The following is a 24,251-nucleotide window of genomic DNA, read 5'->3' on the forward strand; positions in this document are numbered from 1 at the left end:
GAAGGCGCCTGCTGCGCATCTGCATCCAGGGGGGATGGCAGGCCGGAAGGACTGGAAGGTCTGGCAGGCGTAGGAGATCGTGAGCGATCTGCGGAGAGGTCCAAGGACGTGGCTGCGACGGTCTGCTCCCGACGAGAAGAATCCTCTGCAGGGGAAGGCGGCGGTGAAGAAGACCCGAAGAGGCGCCTCCTAACTCCCTTGTAGGGAGAAGGAAGGCCCCTACGGCGAAGAGGAGGACGAGCCTTACGGCGAAGGCGACCTCGAGGCAGGGCATCCACATCGTCAGTCTTCCGAAGAGGAGTCTCTGTCAGTGCACTCCCCCGAGGAGGAGACGCACCCGCAGGAGAGACCATGGGACTCAACTTTCCCCTCGAAGGATGTTCGGAGGGGGAGGCTGAGCCTTCAGCAACGTCCGCAACAGCAGCAGCAGCAGAGGTTTGACCAGACCCGTCGGAAGCCTCTGCCACAACAACGTCGACAATAGACAAGAGGGTCTACCTCTGCTATTACCGGCAATTGCTTGACAGCTGCCCCCAACTGGATCAGGTCAAACAGGGCTTCCTTGGAGGGCAAGCCCTTAAGCCCCAAGGAAGCCCAAAGCTGAGAGAGATCATTAGACACAGCATGGTCATCATCGTAATGAGAATCAATATCCTCCCCCGGAGGAGGAGAGGGAGCTGCCTCGCTAAGGGAGGCAACACCCTCTCCCGCAACCCGAGGTCGGGAAACAGAACAATGGCCTACGCTACCACTCGACAACCTCTCACGAGAGACCGATCGAGTGGGAGCTTCGGAGGAAGTTCGGGCGGCGGAAGAAGAGTCCTTGGAGCCTTCCTTCTTCAAGGCAGCCCTTGAAGGAGAAAGGTCTCTCTTGGACTTCTTCTTACGCCGCCGGGCAAACCTCTCTCACTGGGAGGTAGACCACTACCTGCACTCACTACAAGTTAAGTCTCTATCACACCGTTGACCTCGACCTCGACACTGCGGGCAAAGGGTGTGAGGATCCGTCTCGACCGCCGACATGAATGTTCCACAGGGGCGGCATAATTGCGATGAAGGTAGAGGCCAACTTCCAAACACACAAAGCTGAAGAAAAAGAAAAACCAGATTAAGGCTGTCAAAAGCGAGGACAAAAGACAGACACGTCTGCTCATCGTCCGAGCCAAAAGTGAAGACAATTCACCGGTGTGTGGTGGGGGAGGGGTAGCAAGCTACCCCTTCCCCTACCCCTTTGCTAACTAGCGCGGGGGTAGTTAACCCTCGTTAAAAATCTAATGGCTCGTCATTTTCAGCTACGCCGAAAGTAATACCCTATGTAAATAGCGTGGTTTGTATTTCGGTTACGGAACAAATCCGTTTTATACAACATCATCTTCAGCTATTGGATGGTTGCTATTTGAAAAGGAAGTGGTTCAGTTTACATAATCTAGAACAACCTACATGGACATGAGTCATGGTATGACAATGAAACAATCTTCAATAGATTTAGTAGATTTGAGAACAAAGCCCTCAGAAAGATATTGGGAGTTAAATGGCAGGACAGGATTTAGAAATGAAACTATAAGTGAGATTACTGGAGTGCCATATGTGGATGAGATCATGATGAGGGGTCGATGGAGATGGTTTGGGCATGCTCTTTGCACTCCCCAAAAGAGATTAGTTCACCAAACCTTCAACTGGGGTCCACAAAGGACTAAAAGAGTTGGAAGACCCAGGCCTACATGGCTTAGGAATATGAAGTGTGAAGTAGGAGATGATGAATGAATAAGTATTGAATTAAAAGCTGGTAAAGTTTCAGGGAATCCCCCATTATCGGTGGATATAGATATATATAGATTACATTAAGTAATTATTTACGACAAAAATATGTGTCATTTTCAAAGGAAACGGACTTTTTTCATTAGGGAATACCTCTAGTTGTTTTTTTTCTATAAGAAAAAGATGGTTTTTACTAAGAAATGTTACCCTTGACAGTATGGTATGTACAGACACAGTAATACTGTACCTTAAAAGCTCAAGATAGAGACGAATGGAAAAATCTAACCGAGGCCCCTTGCGTCAAAAGGCGTAGGAGGGGATGATGATGATGAGAATAATCATACTACTTTTCACTTACAAAATAGCTGCTAAGTTTATAATTAGTGGAAAACAATCTATTCCCAAATCTAAAAGGGTATCTGGTGGCTTATTTTATTTTTGTTATATGACACATCACCATAGGTCATATTAAGGTGGGCCAAAACACCTCTACCCTCCAAGAAAGTATGGGGAAGAACCCAACTCCCTAGGATTGGATAAGGCATATTGCAATTTGTAGAATGGTAGCCTCGCTCACCAACTAGTCCTAAGGAGTAAGCGTATAAGTAAAGGGTATTATTACAGTTTCAACCATTAAGGGAAATCTATTATATTAATATTTTCCCGAGTAAAGCATGTGATAACAAAACACTTCTCAATACATTATTGTTGCTAATTCATACTTACAGAGAAAAAAATATTTCAGGTATTGAAGGTCTTGACTTTTTCTAAGTTTAGTGTATATCTTTCCAAGGGCACGCAAGGTAGCTCTTATTAGTTTGTATCTCTGCTTTCATCTTACTTGGCTCCTCCCCATTGCGTAATGTGACAATATTTGCTTGAATGCGCATTTCCTCCTCCCACTAATGTCGCTCCTCCAATCAAAATACTACTGGGATCTTTTCAAGAGTTATTATTGGCTTCCTGCTAGGAATGTCGCTCTTCCAATGAGATTAGTGTTTTTTTTTTCAAGAGTTATCGTTGGCTATTTTTCTCCCTTATAATTTGTTTTCGTCTATGACAATGTTCACGCTTAATAAAATTATCATTCATTCCTGGCCATATTGTTAAGAAATTGGATACAACGGCCTGGTAACCGTTGTGAATACTTCAGGCAGTATTTATAAAGATTTATTTTTATACACAAATACGCCGAGGAGGAGCTGCTCCATCATTTTTTCATTACAGCCAGCCAATTGTATCCTCCACAATCTGAGGCACAACGTGTTCCCATAGGTATAGATGATTCACAAGAGGCTCAACCACAACCTTCCACATCTTCATCGTCAGGTTCCATTTAAGTTAGGAAGTGACTTAGCAAAATATATATCTAAATTTAGCCCGGGGTAAAGGGGGGTCGCAGGAAGGGGCTAGGAAGGACACAGCTTTTAGGTTAGGTGGGATGGTTAGGTTAGCTGGTGATTGGGGTAGGTCTAGGGTCTCTGACCGGGGGCATTCTAGTTTAGGTTAGGGGGTTTGTTAGGTTAGCTGGTTTAGTTTAGGGGTAGGTCTAGGGTATGTGACCGGGGTCCTTCTAGGTTAGGTTAGGGGGGTTTGTTAGGTTAGCTGGTTTAGATTAGGGGTAGGTTTAGGTAGGTCTAGGGTCTGAGACCGGGGTCGTTCTAGGTTAGGTTAGGGGGGTTTGTTAGGTTAGCTGGTTTAGTTTAGGGATAGGTTTAGGGTTTGTGATGAAAGATTAAGGTCTGTGGTATACTTAACAGCTTTCAGGATTTGTTTTCTAACATAAACCATTTTATTTATTGCAAACATCATTTGACGCCCCCCCCCCGCCAAAAACCCCGGTTCCCACCTGGTGTCCCCCATAATTGTTGGGATGAGGTAGGGTCTTTCTGCATTACAACATATGAAACAAAAACAATAAAAACACGGTTACTAACACTGATTTTTCTGGAAAAACTCGTTTTTTTAACTCCAATTACATAGTAAATCTCTAAATCGGATGGTTTGCGGTCAAAATAAACGTTAAATCCGTTGGAACTACACTATTTCTGATGCAACAAATATATCTTTATTCCAGTTTCCCCATAATGGTTGAAACTGTAATTTACCAAGTAAAGACATGACAACATAGTTATGGTTAGGTAAAGGTATTTTAGGTTTGGCCACATCTCTCAGATTTAGTAAAATGGGGTTTGAACTTCCCTTATCCTAAGTCTGGGATGACCTGTGTTAGGTGATATACAGACGGTAAGAGAGGTATGGTTAGGGTTCAAGACTCCGAGGATTCTTTGCTCAGTTATCCTACAACTAATAAGTCCAGTTTCCCAAGACACTAATGAAAATGGTATACCTACATTTCTACAAATGAGTCTGGTGTGGTTTATGTCTTCCCCACCCAAAAACCTAAGTTTTCCACAAGAATTGGAAGCATGTAAAAATGGTTTGCACTACCCATAATTGTGCGAGATACATTGACCAAAGGGTAACTAATTGGAGAAATATGTCTCGGATATGGTAAGCGAGAAACCAAAGGATAATAACTTTACCAAGATATGTATACTAGGCCACCCGTAAGTACACCCGTTGCAATGATGTTACCTTTTCAAGTTTAAAAATAGGATACATTCTTAAAATATTAGACCCACTGGACAATATAAGCTAAATGACAGTCATTATACAAACTTTACAGATAACGCCAATCTATATTTAAAAGAAAAATAACGAAGTTAAATCGGCCCTTTTATATTCTGCAATGAACTGTCGTCTTATTTAAGTAACTAATACTGTATTAACCTGTTATTAGCGTCTTCAATTATTGCAGTTATGGGGCAAAACAGTTCTTTGAAAGGTCATAGGGTTATGAATAAGTCAGCTGATAGATACCTACTATATTTACATACAAGGGGGGCAATTTTGCATTCCTAACTTCAGGTTCTTCGCGTTCGGGTACCCTAAGGCTTATATTTACATTACTCAACCCCGTTCTAATGTGATTAAAATAAAAACTAATTTCATAATATGATATCAATCAAAATATTTGTAGAAAAAAAAATAAAATATCCTATCTATCTGCATTATTAAAATCATCAAATGTCTTATTATAGTTCTTAAAAAGTCTCTACCTTGCTTGAGAAGAGTTGAAGATCTTCCAGACATTCCAACAATACTATTTTATGAGCAGAGATAAGAAAAAAATAAATATATAAACAATCACCTTCTTTCGGACATACAGTAAGTGATAAAGATTGGCATAGCATGTCTGTAAGGCATGCATAAAGGCGTTGACACAGACGTCTGTGTGTGTTTTTTTTTTAAAGACAACACATTATATATAAACCATAAATAGTAATTTTATAGGAAATAGCATTGAAGTTTCTCGACCTTATTTTAACAATTATACAGCATTGCACCTGTCTTTATAAGATGCAAAGGAACAAAACGTATCCTTTGGCAATAAAATGTAATGTATGTAACCAAGTCCTCACACAAATCACGATGATAATTTTCACACAAAATAATGGCACTGAATTCTCACCAATGAATATGAACCTTAGAGTCGCACCTGTGCTTTAACAACTGAATAGTTCCGTAACAAGTGCTGAGCAGCACAACTTCAATAACCAAGGTAAGTGACTGAGTGACCGGACCCACGAAGGCACCACAGCTCAGACTGGTATGTTTAAATAAACTAGTTGGCAAGTCAATTCAACCTTGGTTAGATTTCACATGGACAACTTAGAATATCTTGTCTTAGATTTTGGTTGTTTCCGACAACGTAAACTAATAACGTCAAATGAAGTATTGTGCTTTCAGTTATACACTTCACCTTGCATTTTGCATTAGTTGTTTCAAAGTTCAATGGCAACTTGCAAATTTGCACTTTTGCGTAGTTTTCATCATGCATGCAGTGCCCTTGCTAATGTGGTTGTTCAACATGAGGATTCAATTTCTAAGGCTGCTATACACACTTACCAAAGACAACGTTGAAAACGTGGAAAATATTCTTATCATGCTAAGATAAGAAAGTAGACTACGATATCTTTCGTCTGTTAAATAACTATCTGCTGTCATGGCAGCACACTCACAATTATCATAGTTTTATAACTAAAATCAAACATCATTTTCTCTTGCGTCAAGTACTCCCGCCGTTTTCTTGGATGTTTATCAGTTCCAATTACTAACTATCCTTATGAAATTAGACATCTAACAATTTCCGTAAAGAAGATTTGACTACGGAAAAGAACCCAATTATTTATCCATCAAATATTAATTTAATGAAGGAAATCCTAAATTACACAATGTCTACAGTGTCATTTGCTTCTACAAAAGACTCATTCAACGCACGTTGAGCCCTTACAAACACTGTTTCTCTCTTTTCCTGAATATTTGTAGACTTTCTTTCCAACGCCTATTTTGCACTCTATGCTTTTCTTGCTTGTAGATTGCTTGGCCTTTGCGGCCAAGCACGGGCCTGCAACACGGCAGCCCGTAGTCGCACTCCATCCAAGCCTCTTAAAGCTAAGCTTTTGGGAGACCGACCAGGAATAAGTAGGTTTTAGGAGACGGGAATTCTATTGCTCTCGTGCCAATTCCAGCTTCTCGTCCTCATCATCATATACAGTAAACTGCCATGTCATTTGTACACTAGGTCATACCATTCTTGTGGGCTGCCTAATGACAAGAGCCAGCGATATGTCAGAAAAATTGTCTCTGATGTGTGTGTATGTGTAACACAAACCCAATGGTATGGGACAAAAAGGTTCAAAGGAAAGCCATGTGGTGTTTGTGAGACGCCTAACAAGCTCCAGTGTGAGAAATTGCGTGAACATTGTTAAAGCGAGTGACTAATAATTTTGTCTAATCTTAGATTATCAAACAAAAATGCGTGCATAGGTAAAAATGTATAGTATTGAAATGTATCCTAATCATCCTTCTCTTACCTTTGGTTTGAGTTGCTATCTTTAATGACAAGACAGGGAAGTCGAAATGGTAAACTTTATCAGGCTTAATTGTTTAGACTCATCATCACAGCCCCTCTAAAGCAGGATACCTTGTATAAACACTATTCACAACGTGATTTCGTGTTATAGATATTTTCAAGGTAACCAAAAACAAAATTCTAAGCTAGTTTTGCTTTACATCGCAGCGTCTTATTGTGAAGGCTAGAACACTAGGAAGTGAAAAATTTGAGCACGAAGACCACTCCAAACATTGTCAATATTTTTCATATCACATAAACCACAAAAGATGATGTGGGTAATTCGGCGACCGTACAGAACCATTTTAAATGGTCCAGGTACCACTTCACCTCTGTTCGAGTCAGCACGACAAAAATAAAATGCACACAAATCTCGACAGTCATTAAATAGAATTGACTAACTTTGGAATGCTGCAATTGTAGGTTATCTCATCTGGGAAGCTATATTATATATTAATATGACAGCCAGAACCAACTCGCTTTAAGAATGCCATGTGACCTTTTTTTCCCTTAGATGATGGACAAACCTTTCAATAATATTTAGTTTAAACTATTTTGGAAATGTAGAGGGTATCAGTGAATTCCTAGTTCTAGATATAAATTATATATGAAGATGACAAGTCATGTTAAATTGTAGACGTATCAGCATCTCTCTCTCTCTCTCTCTCTCTCTCTCTCTCTCTCTCTCTCTCTCTCTCTCTCTCTCTCTCTCTCTACTTTGAATTATTAGTAACAGTAGTTGCTCATACAGAGGAACAAAAGTGAAAATAAAACTACATGACAGAAAATTGTCCCTCGTGTGGATCTGCAAAGGGAAAAGGAAAAGATTGGATAGGATGTGAAATGTGTGATAGTTTCTACCTCAAGAAGTGTGTCTATATATTGGTGTGCTACTGTTATAAGCACACATTGAGTATGTGTTGTTTCAGATGTATGTAAATGGATAACAGAATACATCTTATTAGCTTTAAAGTATTTATTCTATAAAAACAACAGAGTTAAACATCTCCATCACTGGAGGAAGCTGGGTTGGTCAGATGACCAATTCTGGTGAAGTATAGATATGAACTGACTAACTTATCGATATCACAGATATCGTATGCTTAGTTTATATTAGACTCGTCACAAACTCGGAAGACACCTGCATCCGGTGACGTCACAAACTTTCACACGCTGAGACAATGTGTTGACGTTTAAGAAGAATGTCACATTGTCGAGGTTTGCATTGTATGTCCTGTTTATGATTTGAATGACTACAGCAAGTCCCACGGCTAGCTCCTTCATCTAACATGACTTATTACGTCATGTGTTTTAAACATGTAATATTAACTATTCTAATTATTACATAAGCTCGGCCAGCTATCTCAATTTTTTCACAAAAATTTAACAACAAGCCAAAACATGGTTACTAGGTGTCACTGGACATATGTATTATTCTTTGTTTAACTTTAGCCATAATCAACCGAGGACGAATGTCCAAATAGGCACATTAAAAAATAATAACAATAATGCATATAAAAAAGATATTACCAAAGCAAAAAGAAAAATGCATGATAAAATAAAGATCACATATATGGTACATTGCTAGCAAATGATTATATGGTACCAAAAAAAAACTACTGACTTATATATGATTCGGTAACTTGTTAAAGAATAATTGTTACCTTTGTCAGAAACATAATACTCAATTTTTTAGTGCACAAACACGAATTCCTGGTACGTACACGTACCACGGTTTCGTACATATATATATATATATATATATATATATATTTATATATAGGGCTGATATATTTCATTAGATGCCCATAGATTCTGTTATATATATATTTTTTTTCTCTCTCTTTTCTTTTTTAACATTCCGGCTTATATATTTTTATTAGATGCCGAGAGAAAAAATTATTTATATCTTTTTTTTTTTAAATGTTTTAAATGTATTTTTAACAATGCAAATGTAGAAAATTTCCCCAATTACATATTACTAGCGTACTAACAGCTTTTCTTACAAACACTTCCCGACAATTTACTCCTTTAGCGAATGAGGTGGGCACTCAAACGGCTTTGAATTGAATCAAGTAGGGAGTATTGTCGGGACTAGGCGAATCGTTCCTTTGTAGCTGCATGCTGTGCCGTAACCTACGCCAAACAAGGATGTTCACGGCGATAAATATCACCACCGTAAACGGCAATCCTGCTAGTAATATGTGGTGAAGGATTTCCTTATAAGTCGGTGACAGGTGGTCCCTTTCGGTAAGTTTCATTAACCGCTTTGCCACATGTCTGTTGTACGGGAGAGGAAGTGCTGGCATTGTAGAGGTCCACGTGAAGTTCGCGAAGTAGGCTCGTTCTCTGATAAGTGTCCGTAGACCAGTCACCATGGAATTCGGGGAAGTCCCGACACAACCATCTGCTGCGACGAAGATGTGGGTGAAGGACGTGGATCCGTCAGGGCATGATACATTGAAGCCGTCCTTGTCGTATCGTATCCACGAGCCATTGTTCAGTCTGCAATTGAACTCATTATTGTCAAAGGGATAAAGCTTATCCAGACAATTTTCACTTGTATGGGAGAGAGCACCGTCTAGCACTATACCTAACTCGCATGAATCCATTAAGTTTTTATGGAATTCAAATGAGTCAGCTGTACATATTTTTCTATCCATTGCGTCTGAACAGTGAGTTAATTGATTTAAGTCTTTAATGACCGTATATGTTTCCTTGTCTGGGGAAATCAATATGTGTCCTGTCAAACTGGATATTACTGGATTTGAGTGATTCGTCATGAAAGTCGGAAATGGTGATATCCTGTAAGATTGCCAGGCATCAGAAGAATCAAAGGGAATTGTAATCATAATCTTGTTATTATCTACGTTTACTGTAATTAGACTGTAATAAAATTCTAACCTATGTTCGTCTAACAAAGGAACATAGCCTAGTTTATCCCTTCCGTTCTCCAGAATTAACTTTAAGTAACTTATAGGCAACAAATGGGGCGACAATACACCTTTAGTTGCTAACGTGATAGCTTCTACATAATCCTTGGATTTCTCAATGAAATGTGCAATTCTGTTATGTATGTGATCTATTTTTGAATCATAATACGTTAATGTTGCCAACAAATCCTGTACTTCCATAATTTGAACGATATTATTTGAATGTTCATTTACTAAATCCATAATTTTATTGATTGAAGCTAACTGATTCCTTAGTTCTGACATAATCAATTCATCTTTATGAGTCAAGAACTCAATTTTCTTATTTTGATTACTAATTTTAAGACGATTGGAAATTCCTAAACCTAAACTTGCAACAGACCCAAAGATGCTTAATGCAGCATAAATAAACGGATTCCGTCTTTCTTTATGTTCGTGTCCTACAGTCCACATCAAAAGGTCATAAGCCAAAGATCCTGTCTCGTCAGTCTTATTTTTCAAGTCATCAGATAGCATCTCTGCAACTTTTAATGTTGATCCAAGCAAACTCTCTGTAGTCAAATGAAAATGTCTTCTATGCAACTCATCCAATGATGCAGAAAACCTTGAAATGGCGGTTCTTAAGCTAATGACATCATTCTCTTGAAGAAAAATTGCTTGCATATTCACTTCTACAATTACGTTGGTTGATGTAATAAAAATGTCTTCTTGTCTTTCAACTATATTGCCATATTTAAAATATATATTTTTAGTTTTAGAGCTCATCCCACACGAGAAAAATGTCTGAGCGAACAATATCACTCCCAACAACAAAAAATTCATCCTGGAAACCTGTAACGAGAAAAAATATATGTAATTATTCCTGTATCAAAAAGAAAACTTTTAATCACATAAAAATAAAAAAAAATTTTCCCTCACTTCTTTTCCTCTCTTTTCTTTTTAATTTCTTATGTGAGCCAATGGTACTATTCTCTCATCCGTGGGTTGGGATACGTTTTGAACTCTAAACCTATTGGCCGTTAATGTTTCCAAAATGTTAAATGGGCCTTCAAACTTAGGTGTTAGTTTATAATTGAGCCCTTTTCGTACATTGATTTGAATATATATGTTATCACCCACGGTATATGTTTTAGTTGGTTTCGCTATTTTATCATGATTCCTTTTCATTATGATTTGCGATTCTTCTAAATTCTTTCGAAGGATATCATATCGACTTATACTTGCATTTATACATTCTTTTAAAGGATTTGATAGATTAGTTGTAGGCGTTAATACATGGAAAGGCGTTCTAACTGGGGTACCATACAATGCTTCATGCGGTGACATTTTAATTGATATATGATATGAATGATTCAGAGTACTCAGTGCCGCCGGTATTGCAATATCCCAGTTGGGGTCTGATCCCCCTAGTGTTACCCTCAATATATTTAATATCTTCCTATTTGCTCTTTCCACTAGCCCATTCGACTCTGGGTGATATATCATGGTATTTATTTTCTTTATGTTGAGGAATTCACACAATGAGGTAAGAAAGTGATTATTAAATTCACCACCCGAGTCTGAGATTATCATGTGTGGAATTCCATGTTCACAAATGTAACACTCGTAAAACTTCCTAGCGCATTCAATCGCAGTTTTAGTTTTAAGCGCTATTAGTTCTGTATATCGAGTTAAAGCATCTATAATTACTAAGAGGTGCTTATTTCCTCTGCCTGACTCGTAAAATCCTGTTAACAAATCTAAATGTATTCTTTCAAAGGGTTGATTGGGCACAGGATAAGCTCCTAGGCTGACAGGTGTTTTCGTATGCCCTTTGTTTTCCTGACATGTGCGACAATTAGCTATGTGTCTTTTTATATCTGTAAGCATTGTATGCCAATAAAACAATGATTTGGCTTTCTGTGACATTAATGAGAACCCAGGGTGTCCATGTAATGGATTTGAATGCAACCAATTCAGGACAGTGGAAATAAGTGAGATTGGTACTACTACCTGGTCGTTAGTTACATGTGGTGTATTGCGGGTTTTCCTTGTCACAGTCCTACACAGAATATTATCTTTGATTATATAATTCTGCTGCTTATACTTTATATATTCCTTTTCTTTATGATTGCCTTTCAAAGCATTTATAATTGTTTCTATTTTCTGATCTTTTCTTTGCTCAGTCTGTAACAATTCAGCGCTCCAGCCTAAATCTTCTTGTTCAGATATTGTTTTTACAATAGGCATGGATGTTGATATATCTATTAATTCAGCTAAAGGCTCCGTACAAGATGACACGGGGTTGCGTGATAATGCATCCGCAATGATATTTGCTTTCCCAGGTAAATACCCGATTCTTGCGCCAAAATCTTGAATGATCAAATGCCACCGAGTTCGTTTAGGGCTGTGGTTGAAGCCTTTAAAGAACTCTGTTAGTGGTTTATGGTCAGTAAGAACCTTAACGGGAAAACCGTAAATTATGAACTTAAAATGCACTAGCGAATTAACAATAGCTAGCCCTTCCTTGTCTATTACTGCATACTTACTTTCGGAAGTTCTCAATTTTCGAGAATAGAAAGCTATCGGGAAAAATTGTTTATCATATTGCTGAAGCAATACCCCTCCTACTCCTAAGTCTGAGGCGTCTGTTGCAATGAAGAATTCCTTACCGAAATCAGGAAATTTTAAGATAGGAGAACTACACAGTTCATCTTTCAAAGTATTAAACGCTTGTTGATGTTGCTCAGACCATATGAAATCTACGCCCTTCTTCGTAAGATCAGTTAAAGGGGTGGCTATTATTGAATAGTTGCGTATAAAACGCCTGTAATATCCACTACAACCCAGAAATTGCTGTATTCCCTTGACATTAGTAGGTATGGGAAATTTACGTATAGCCGACACCTTATCATGGACTACTTTAAGACCTTGGCTTGACACCATGAAACCCAAATATATTAATTCTGTTTTGAAAAATTCACACTTACTAATCTTTACCCTTAAGTTATGTTGTCTTAATCTCTGTAGTACTAGTTCTAACTTACGTAGATGTTCTTCTAAGGTGTTGGAAAAGATTACAAGATCATCCATATAGGCATGCAATATATCCCCTAACAAGTCTCCAAACACTATGTTAATCATTCTTGTAAATGTTATAGGAGCACAACGTAAACCAAAAGGCATCCGTAAAAATTCATAATGTCCCCTGGCTGTGCTGAAGGCTGTGTATGGGATACTATCTTCTTCTAATGATATCTGGTGAAAGCCTTTAAGTAAGTCCAAACTGGTAAAATATTTATTCTGACCTAACAAAGACAAAATATCGTCAGTACATGGCACTGGGAATCGATCAGGGATCGTTTCCTCGTTTAGACGACGAAAGTCGACGCAGATACGCCATGTTCGATCTTTTTTCGGTACAACTATTAAAGGAAAATTATAAGGGCTGTTTGATTTTCTAATGACTCCTTCCTCTAACATTTTACCTACTTCATCATTTATTTCATTCTGGAATTTCATAGGGAGTCTGTACGAGGGTACATATATAATTTTCTGCTTGTCCTTTAACCTTATTTGATGCTCGATCACATCTGTTTTTCCTAAGGATCCATCCGTAGTGGAAAAAACATCTTGATATTTAATTAAAAGTTCAAAAATTTTCTGCTGAATTTCTTCGTCTTGAATGTCCTTACTGATTTTATTTTTAATAGATCGCAAAAGGGATTCATCCGCAACTGATTGAGAGTGATTGATTTCAGCAACGGTAAGAATACGATGTTTATAAACTTCTACATCCAAGATATGTTGATTTTTGTGAATTACTAAAGTGTTATTTAAATGATTACAGACTTCGATATTACATTGCTGATGTGAGCCTACTGTATAAATAGCTTGTGTGACAGACAATCCGTTAGTTTTCAAAGTATCGGAAAGGATTAATATTTCAGATCCCGGTAGTGTTTTCTTTATTTGCACTATTAAATTCGAAGGTATGTTTGGTTCGATAGATTGCGTGCAAGATGATATTACGGGTGAACGAGAATTCTGCTGGGTCGCGTATATTATTTCTTTATTAGTGAGACAAGTTATTGGTTCTTCAACGTACGTTACGGTTACATTTGTCGTCTCCTTTTTATCCAAAACTGATTTTAAGGTATTAGAAGACTTATAGAATTTCCCTTTGATATACACGCCGTGCTTGGCAGGAGCTAAGATAATGTTTTGATTTCCCATAGATGGGTATCCTATAATTACAGCTGGATACATATTAATGTTTTTTACAACAACAAATGTATCGGCAAACGTGCGATTACCAACTCTGAACTGAACATGAGTTATGCCTATGACGTTTAATTCATTATTTCCTATACCTGAAAGTCTAATTCCTGATTTTTCAATCGGAAAGTTCGAAAAAAACAAATGATGTGTCTTCAAATCCATGATATTACGTGGACTACCAGAGTCAAAAAATAACGTAAAGGATTTGTGTTCTAAATTTACAGCATATAAGGTTGGCCGTAACTCATTTTGGCTTATTATTGTATGAATTCGTTGCAAATCTACGGGAGCATGCACTGTTTTACTTAATTCGGCCGTGTGTTTCATAGGAAAATCTATTGTCTCACAATTATCTGATAAAACATTAAATTGATTATTCAATACTATTGATGTTGACATGAATGACCTTGACCCAACATCACTCTCTTCCCCTCTAGAGTTAACTATGTGGTATTTGCTTTGCTCTGCACATTCTGAAAATTAGTCTGACCTTGCGAGGTCTGGTTTGACGGCCCAGGCTCAGCGATATTTGAAGAGGTGTTTGTTTGTTTTGGACTCTGAACTGCATTGACATTTGGTTGTTTCTTCTTATTGTTAAAATGAGGATTTTTCTATTTATTTCCATATGGAACTGACTGTGGAATTGACTGTGTATTTCTGGGATATTGTTGTGTCTTACGCGAGTAACATTGACTATATGAATGCGTTGCAGTGTTGTGAATTGAGCAAAATTTCATTCTGCAGTCTGCGCTTATGTGACCTTGACGTTTGCAGTTATAACACGTCATTCCCGCTACTGGACTGCTAACTACGTTCACTGTTTGTGGTTTTGTTTCATTCTTTGCAAAAACTTGAGTTAACACGGGATCGAGATCTGGACACTTGGACATGTGTTTCTTTATCTGTTTATAGACATCCAATTCCGTACTTGCAGGCGTTAACTTCTTATCAAAACACCGCACTAAAGCTTCAGGCAACATAAGTGTCATGCAAGTCAAATACATTAATCGTAAAAAATCTTTCACGGAGATGTTATCGTTAGTAACCCAAGTGGAATGACCTAAAATGTCCTGATATTCGTTAAGCCTATCAGCTATGAGAGCTGCTCTCTCAATAACATTAAGCCGATTCATAGTGGCTTGATTAAGTGTATTTCGTAACGTTAATACTACATCCAAGGCTTCCTCACCCCCATAGATCGCGCGTAACCTAACTTTGAAATCATCCCAAGTGACTGCTTCTTGAAATGAAACACCTCTTAAATACGCACTCGCATCCCCCTTAGAAAAATCTATAAAACTTTTAGCTTCTTGTAATTGTACAAAAGGGTCTACGATTTGTTTGGCATTTAAATGGGCATCGACGGATGAAATCCATGACTCCACATTTTGTGGCAAGAACCCGTTGACTCGACCCTGAAAAGGAAGGATTGCTGACCTGGCATTTACAAGTGTCACAATTGGAGGAGGATTAGTCTGGCCTACACCACTAGGTCCAGGGGAAGGACTCACAGAAGGAGTCATGACTGCTGTATTTTTTTTTTCTATCTCTTCGACCCCTTGCAATTCTATCAAAATATCTATATGAGTACAGACGGCCACTGCGTAAACGCATATGTATAACAAAATTCCCCAACCAATGTCACTAATCCCATAACATTCCCCGAGAATTTCTGAAAGAAAAAGGAATTAGCACAAAGAAAGAGAAATTCTAAATGAGAATTCGGAGTTTCCTTTAACAAAGATTAGCAATTCACTCACCCCAGTAATAATCGACTAACGACTCGTGATAACTACACTTCACTGCCCAAACTGGAATGAATTCAAAAAATTTGTACTTAGCTTATATATGGATCTGCGTGATGTCGACACGTCCTCTCTCTCTCTCTCTCTCTCTTGATGTTTTGTTAGCGATGTATCGTTCGAGTTTCTTGTTGAATGTAGTGCTTCCTGGGTATGTTTTGCAATTGTTGAACGCCAGTCCTTGGGTTTCCTAGGATGTTGATTGAAGATTCAAGTGGTATTCATAACATTTGTTAATGTTAACTGTTCCGTTGGACTATAATATTTAGTCAAAATTGTAGATTCATGTAGATAATGTTGAGTTCTTGAAGATCTTTCTCAGGTTTTACAGCTTTTATTTTGAAGTCTTGAAGATCTTTCTCTGGTTTTACAGCTTTTATTTTGAAGTCTTGAAGATCTTTCTCTGGTTTTACAGCTTTTATTTTGAAGTCTTGAAGATTTTTCTCTAATTCTTAGAGTTTAACCGCTGCCACCATTTATTGGTGTGCTACTGTTATAAGCACACATTGAGTATGTGTTGTTTCAGATGTATGTAAATGGATAACAGAATACATCTTATTAGCTTTAAAGTATTTATTCTATAAAAACAACAGAGTTAAACATCTCCATCACTGGAGGAAGCTGGGTTGGTCAGATGACCAATTCTGGTGAAGTATAGATATGAACTGACTAACTTATCGATATCACAGATATCGTATGCTTAGTTTATATTAGACTCGTCACAAACTCGGAAGACACCTGCATCCGGTGACGTCACAAACTTTCACACGCTGAGACAATGTTTTGACGTTTAAGAAGAATGTCACATTGTCGAGGTTTGCATTGTATGTCCTGTTTATGATTTGAATGACTACAGCAAGTCCCACGGCTAGCTCCTTCATCTAACATGACATATTACGTCATGTGTTTTAAACATGTAATATTAACTATTCTAATTATTACATAAATACATACTAACACCAGTGATGTAAATATAGAGAAAGTGAAATGGGTTTGTCCCGAGTGTGTAGGTGAAGCTAAAATTGCAATGAAAAACACAGGAAGATGACGAGGTTAAAATAAAAAAAAAAAAAAAAGAGGAAGAACTACAGAAAAGTAATTTCACAATAGGAGAACATGAAAAAAAAAATGCTGAATACGAAAACACTGATGACCTCCAAAATTGAGAAAATTGCATATGCTGATAAAGTTAAGGAAAGAAAAAACTACTGGTACTTGAATCAAGAAAATCATCACTTAGAATTACCGATAGGAGAAATGGGGTTGAAAAAGCACTTGAAGATAAACCATTTGTTAATACGAGGTCAATTTCGAATGGAATTTTTGTAAATTTTGTTGATGATGACATCTAAGATGAAACAGTAAATGAAACTAGAACCATGGTTGCTGCCATCGAAACAAGAAAAATTGGAAAATCAAAACAAAAGAAAATAATATGCAATGAATTCAAGTACTAAAGACGATGTAGTTAATGTTTTATATTGATAGGAATCGTTTGTATCCGATATAGAATGTAGAGAAGAAGTTAGGTGAAGAAAAGTGCAACAGATGGGACTAGCCACTCTATGCTGAAATGGGATCCTGGGGTTCGCTGGATTGTTCATGATAATAGCGACAAAGTTATGTTGCGATGGGGTATATATAACGTAATTGATAGGTACCACGCAATCGCCTTCTTTCGCTATTAAAGGTGTGGATATTTTGAAAAATACTGCAACTTCAAGATTGACGATAGAGCGTGGGAAATCCTCAGGAAATCACGTCACCAAGGAATGTTACTCAATGAAATGTATGAACTACGCTAACTTGAAAGCAATAATCATATATCAAATTCAAGAATTCTCAATGCTTTAGATTGGGAATTAAGATTAGCAGAAAATGCGGATCGTAGGTATAAGGATGTCACAGATTACGGCTATGTAGGCTAAGCATTCAATATGTTGGTAATGAGACAATTCGAATTAGGTAGTGGGTTGGCCAGGGCACCAGCCACCCGTTGAGATACTATCGCTAGATAGTTATGGGTTCCTTTTGACTGGCCAGACAGTATTACATTGGATCCTTCTCTCTGGTTACGCTTCATTTTCCCTTTGCCTACACATACACCGAATAGTCTGGCCTATTGTTACACATTTTCCTGTCCCCATACACCTGACAACGTTACCAAACATTTTTTTTTTTCATCCAAGGGGTTAGCTACTGCACTGTAATTGTCCAGTGGCTACTTTCCTCTTGGTAAGGTTAGAAGAGGCTCTTTAGCTGTGGTAAGCAGCTCTTCTAGGAGAAGAACTCTCCAAAATCAAACCATTGTTCTCTAGTCTTGGGTAGTGCCATAGCCTCTTTCCCATGGTCTTCTACTGTCGGGTTAGAGTTTTCTTGCTTGATGGTACATTCGGGCACACTACTCTGTCTTATTTCTCTTCCTCTTGTTTTGTTCATGTTTTTATAGTTTATATAGGAAATATTTATCTTAATATCGTTACTGTTCTTGAAATATTTCATTTTCCTTGTTTCCTTTCCTCACTGTGCTATTTTCCCTGTTGGAGCCCCTTGGGCTTATAGCATCCTGCTTTTCCAACTAGGGTTGTAGCTTAGCAAGTGATAATAATAATAATAATAATAGTAATAATGATAATAATTGATGATTTTTTTTTGACATATTAGTGATATGTGAAACATTGCTAAATGACTTCGACAAGGTTAAGATAGCAGGAATGACCCCCATTACACGTGTTTTCTTTTATATTCCGAGAGAGGGCAAGTTAAACAAGGGGGGAGATGGGATTTTCTTTCTCAAGTGCTATTATTCTAATCTCAAAATGACTAACAAGTTTTAAATATATTGCAATGAACTTTACACACAAAAGCAAATAGTCAATCACTTTCGTAGCATGCATAATCAATAATGGGAAGTGGGGGAAATAGACGTCTTTAATACTGTAAAGCGGATTTATTATCTGAGTTAATTAACATGAGAAATTAGCATAAATTTTCTTCAAAATGAATGTCTTCAATTACATAATTACTTGAATAATTTCTCACAAGTTGTAGGTAATTATTTAAAAGTCTCATAGATTAATCAGGTCAACTACGAATGGAAACGATGTTGTAAACTTTGCAAACAATATGATCAGAGAAGAGACGGCAAACAATATTCAGACGTTGGTGGCTAACACTGAATCGAGAAAAATCGGAAAACTAAAACAAAAAATAATGATATGCAATGTAGACAATGATTAAGATGATGTAGTAAATGCTTTGATTCAAAGAAATCGCTGCCTGGACCATATCCAAAATATAGAAGATAAGATAAGTGTAGTCCTGATGAAAAATGCCTCTGAGGGACCTCCCACTATGTGCTGAAATGGGATCCTGAAGTTCAGAGGGCTTTTCATGATAATGGAGACAAAGTTTCGTTACGATGGGGTATCTATAACATACGTGATAGGTACCACGTGATCACCTGCTACCACTGTCAGAGGTATGGACATTTTGAAAAAGATTGCAAGTCTAAGAATGAAGATAAAGTCTACGGGAAATGTTCAGGGAGACACTCCACCACTATGGCTGTGTAAATATACAATCTGTAGGTAATAAGATTATTCAAATTCGAGAATTCATAAACGAGATATATTTGGATATGCTAGCATTATCTGAAACATGGTTAAATGACTTGGACAAGGCAAAGATCACTGAAATGCCCCCCCCCCCCCCACATGCCTTCTTTCTTATACCGAGAGAAGGTAGGTCTGGTGGGGGTGTCAGACTCTTTATTCATAAAAGTTACTCAAATATCAAAACGTTGAAAAGAATTAGTGTAACAAGCTTTGAATATATAGAAATAAAATTTACGCCAAAAAAATAGAAGAATATACTTTGTAACAATCTATAAACCTCCTAAAACAAACACTGGTATCTTTTTTGAAGAATTCGGTGCTCTTATTGAGATGATCATCATGGAGAATAACGAATTAGTTATCTATGGAGACTTCAATTTTTGGATGGATGGTGCATCAAATCCTGACGCTTTGGCATTTAGTGAGTTACTAGAATCATATCGACTAGTGAATAATGTCAACTGCACAACTACTTTAATTGGGCATACACTAGACTTAGTTCTAAGTGATGATATGAATAATATTGTATCTGATATACAAGTCGAAGAGAAATGTACTATCTCCACAGTACACAAACTTATTACGTTTTGTCTACCTCTACAGAAACATGCATTAGTAAAGAAAATAAACTTTAGACATAAATCGAATTTTTCTCCTACCGTATCTATTGAAGAAGTTACAAAGAAAATAAATGATGCTAACAACATTCCCTGTAATCATGATGACCAAAGTCTGTTAGGAGCTAAGTGTGCTAACTCTTATGACCACTTATAATAAAGTAAGTAAAAGTGAATATGATAACATGTGCCCACCGATGGAAAAGACTATAACCGTAAAAGACCAATCTCCTTGGTTTGATGAAGAGACTTGACTTTGGTAAAAAAAAAAGAAAGAAAAAAAAGACATAAAGAAAGAAAGTGGAATAGGTTAAGAACTGAAAGTACTTGGGTAGAATACAAAACTGCTGCGTGTTAATATAACTACCTACTAAGAAGGAAAAAAGTGAATACTATAAGCAGCAACAGACATAATTAAGTTATATCGTCTCCTGAATGGTATAATGGGAAATGTAAAGCAAAAGAAGCTACCTCATGGATACAGTGACCAGAAACTAGCAAACAATTTTCTAGTATTCTTTAAAAACAAAATTGAAAACACAACCAGATCATTTTTAAATACTCAACATCAGATTTATGATACACCAGGCACACAGACAAAATTGATACGATTTAACAACGTAACACAAGATGACATCACCAGAATTATCAAGAGAGCAAAGAAAACAAACTGCGTGATCGATCCTATGCCAATATCTGAAGTAGTTGGAGAGAGAGACCTTTCTAGTCTAGCCGAAATAATAATGAGAATAGCAAATGCAAGCATTGATGAATGTAAGTTTCCTAAATCTGAGAAAATTGCTATAGTCACACCAGCTCTGAAAAATTCATTGGACTACCAGGAATTAAGCTCATATAGACCTATTTCAAATCTATCCTTGTCTCAAAAGTGCTTGAATATGTAATTCTTGAACAACTAGTCAGCCACTTAGAAGTAATAAAAGCTTTGCTTGACAACCAATCTGATTACAGAAAACTATACTCTACGGAGACAGCCATCTGCTCTGTTGTAAATGATATGCTAGAAATGATGGATGAAAATAAATTTGGTATTCTAATATTGCTCGATCTCAGTGCTGCTTTTGATACAGCGGTGCATGAACTGCTACTAAATGATCTACGGTCCATCGGCGTTGAAGATCAAGCCTTCGAATACCTAAAAGACTACTTGGTTGGTAGATATTGCTGTGTACAAATTGGAAACTCTTATTCATCATATGAACCCTTAAACAGAGGGGTACCCCGGGGGAGTCTACTTGGCCCAATCTTATTCTGCATCTATATTATTGGTCTATCTAAAATGCTACAAAGGCATGGCGTGAAGTTTAAACTATTTGCAGATGACACACAATTTTACTTCTCCAGAAATGATATACATGACTACTGAAACTCTAAACCAAATCCTTGATAGTGTTAGAGAATGGATGACATTCAAACAACTAAAATTAAATGAGAACAAAACTGAATTCATGGTGGTGAGCAAGAGAAACAGCGTGAGAAACTTAGGTGATATTCAAATGAACATAAATAATGACTCGGTGCCGATATCTAGTAAAGTTCCAGATCTAGTTGTATTTCTTGACTGTAACCTGTCTCTAAATGCCCAAATAGATAATGTAATAAAAAGTGCTGGTTATCATCTAAGAAATGTTGCGTTTATAAAAAAAGTACATGGACGAAAATTCTGTTAAGAAACTTGTGATAAACTGTTATTACCAGGATTGACTATTGCAACTCTATCTATTACCGTTTACCAAAAGTGCAACTTAAGAAATTACAAAACATAATAAACAGAGGCAAGACTGATAAAAGGTGTCCCACCTAGAGAAAGGATCACCCCTATACTAATTGATTTACACTGGCTGCCGATTAAAGCGAGAATTGAATTTAAAATATGTACAATAACCCACCAAGTTATCAGAACCGGGCGTCCAAAATACTTAAGAGAATTGCTACATATTGCTCAGCCAACAAATCGTGTCGACACGAGAATAGTTACAGATGGATTCAAGCTGTTGGAACCTAGATTTATGTCCACTTTGGGCTCCAGAGCCTTTAAATATGCGGCCCCGAGACTATATAATAAGCTCCCACGAAACATTTGAATGATTGAAGACATTAAGGTTTTCAAGAGGAAACTGAAGACTTTCTTATTTCATGAGTCTTTTGACAGTGACGATTTAACAGTAAATGAACAATATGTGACTTGAAAAGATAAATACTGTGAATGAACAAGGTAAAACGACAGTAGAGGTCCTGTAGAGAGTGGGGTTCCCCTGCTGTATGGGACCGGAAAAGCAGCCATCAAAGTAAAGAAAGTAAAGTAAAAGGACACACTCGGGGGTGGGGGGGAAGGACACAGAGGGGATACAAAATGATAGATACTGGGCGTCTTGTCGAGTGTTGATGCCAGCCATGGCTGCAAGAGATCTACTATTGCTGTGGACCTACTGACTTCTGCCCACTTACTACTCACTACACTTGTCATCCTAGATATTCTTAATGGCACACTCATTGCTGGTGGTTATGAGGGCCTGTCTGGCTTCTATGTAACCGTGGTGGGTGATGAAACTACATCCGGCCGTTTTTCGCCTCCTTCTATGCCCTCTCCCCGATGTACCTTTTGACATACTAAACAAACTCAGAACATTTGTGCTGAGCTAGCAAACCGATTTATGGCGCCATTAAGAAACCGATTCAATTAGCATTCCCAGCCCAGGAATGTGGAGACGAGGTCACAAGTCGACAACCGCCGGCCCTGTTTCCTGCGAATTCCTTTCCCAGTTAACGGCCCATAGAAAATTTCTCTAAACTCTCATTTAATTATTTAGTTCGTGTCACCATCGTAATACTTCACAAATTACCTCCAAGAACAAATACAATCCTTTTTATTGAAGATTTTAGTATGCTCATTGAGATGATTGATATGGAAAAAAAGGAATTACCTATTTCTGTGCAGATTTTTTCTCTCAAATATGTAAATTTGATTAAGTCTGTTCATGAGCATAGCAAGTGCAAAGTTAATGTTAGTGGAGTGTTATCAAATGAATTTCTAGTGAACAGTGGCGTACTCCAAGGTAATGTGTTGTCACCTATGTCATTTATCCTCCTCACGGATTTCGTAATGCATAGATCAGTTGGGGATGGTGGAGAAGGATTGGTAACGGGAAATTAGCTGACCTAGAGTATGTTGATGTCATTGTCCTTATTAGCAGAACACCACAGGACTTGCAAAGCTTGCTTACCATGATGCATGCAATATCACATGAGGTTTGACTCAAGATGAATAAAAGAAAGATATAGATGATGAGAATGGAATATGCAATGGAAGATGAAATATCATTGGGAGGACAAAGGATTAATGCAGGGGGATCATTTAAATATTTAGGAACTGTGATCTCCAACACAGGGTCTTTAGAATTTGAGTTTAATGATAGATTGAAAAAAAAAAGCAAATCAGATAATGGCTAGGTTATTTAAAATCTAGAAATCAAATCCCCTGAAATTAGATATAAAAATCAGGCTATAAATCAGTTTAGTGAGATAGGTGTTACTGTATGGACATGAGTCGTGGTATACATGTCAATGAAACAATATCCAACAGATTTTGTAGATTTGAGAGCAAAGCCCTCAGTAAAATATTGGGAGTTAAATGGCAGGACAAGATTAGAAATTAAACTACAAGAGAGATTACTCGAGTGCCATATGTGGATGAGATCATGGTGAGGGATAGATGGAGATGGTTGGGGCATGCTCTTTGCCAGTGTTGCCAAACTGGCAGGAATCCCGCTAGTTCTGGCGGAATAAGAATTTGATTTGTGGGTTTTAAACAGTGGCTGTGGCTAGCAGGAAATCTATTGGGATTCCAAAATAGTTCATTCATAGCCTATTACAGCCATTTTCTTACGACTGTTTAGGGACTTATCATAATTCATGAAATTTTAAAATCTGTATGGCTTCAAGATACTTTTATCCAAAAAATATAGATAAAAACGAGAAGTGAAATCGGAAGTTGGGAGTGTAAAATAAATGGGTTTCAATATCAGGCCGTGACCTTTTTACCTGCATGTTATACATGTCAGAAATCTAGCTGTCAACACACCCACTTTCTCTCTCTCTCTAAGGCTTCGGCCACACCAGGCACAACGAGCATGAGGTTAAAGGGAAGAGGTTCCCGCGGCAAACTGAAACGTAAGGTATTGTATACGAGTGGCCACTTAGGAGGCGCAAGAAGCCTCCAACCACTGCAGCTGCCACCAAGTTATGTTTCATGTTTTAAAAAACCG

The 24,251-nt window shown here is 37.7% G+C and overlaps 1 protein-coding gene across 6 annotated transcripts in view; it reads right to left on the minus strand.

The window, feature by feature from the left end:
• Positions 1 to 5,716, minus strand: part of LOC137653138 (peroxisomal targeting signal 1 receptor-like) — a 472,440-nt gene extending 466,724 nt beyond the window's left edge. For 2 of the 6 annotated variants that reach the window (XR_011046415.1, XM_068386528.1), the window contains exon 1: positions 5,294 to 5,716. The gene's annotated coding sequence lies outside the window, so the exon portion shown is untranslated. Of the gene's footprint in view, positions 1 to 4,551; positions 4,706 to 5,293 lie in introns of those variants that run through there. The other 4 variants (XM_068386531.1, XM_068386534.1, XM_068386551.1 and 1 more) reach the window with 4 other exon arrangements.
• Between the last annotated feature and the right edge of the window lie 18,535 nt (positions 5,717 to 24,251).

Source organism: Palaemon carinicauda, chromosome 1 (assembly GCF_036898095.1).
Source record: "Palaemon carinicauda isolate YSFRI2023 chromosome 1, ASM3689809v2, whole genome shotgun sequence".
Classification (NCBI taxonomy): Eukaryota; Metazoa; Arthropoda; class Malacostraca; order Decapoda; family Palaemonidae; genus Palaemon; species Palaemon carinicauda.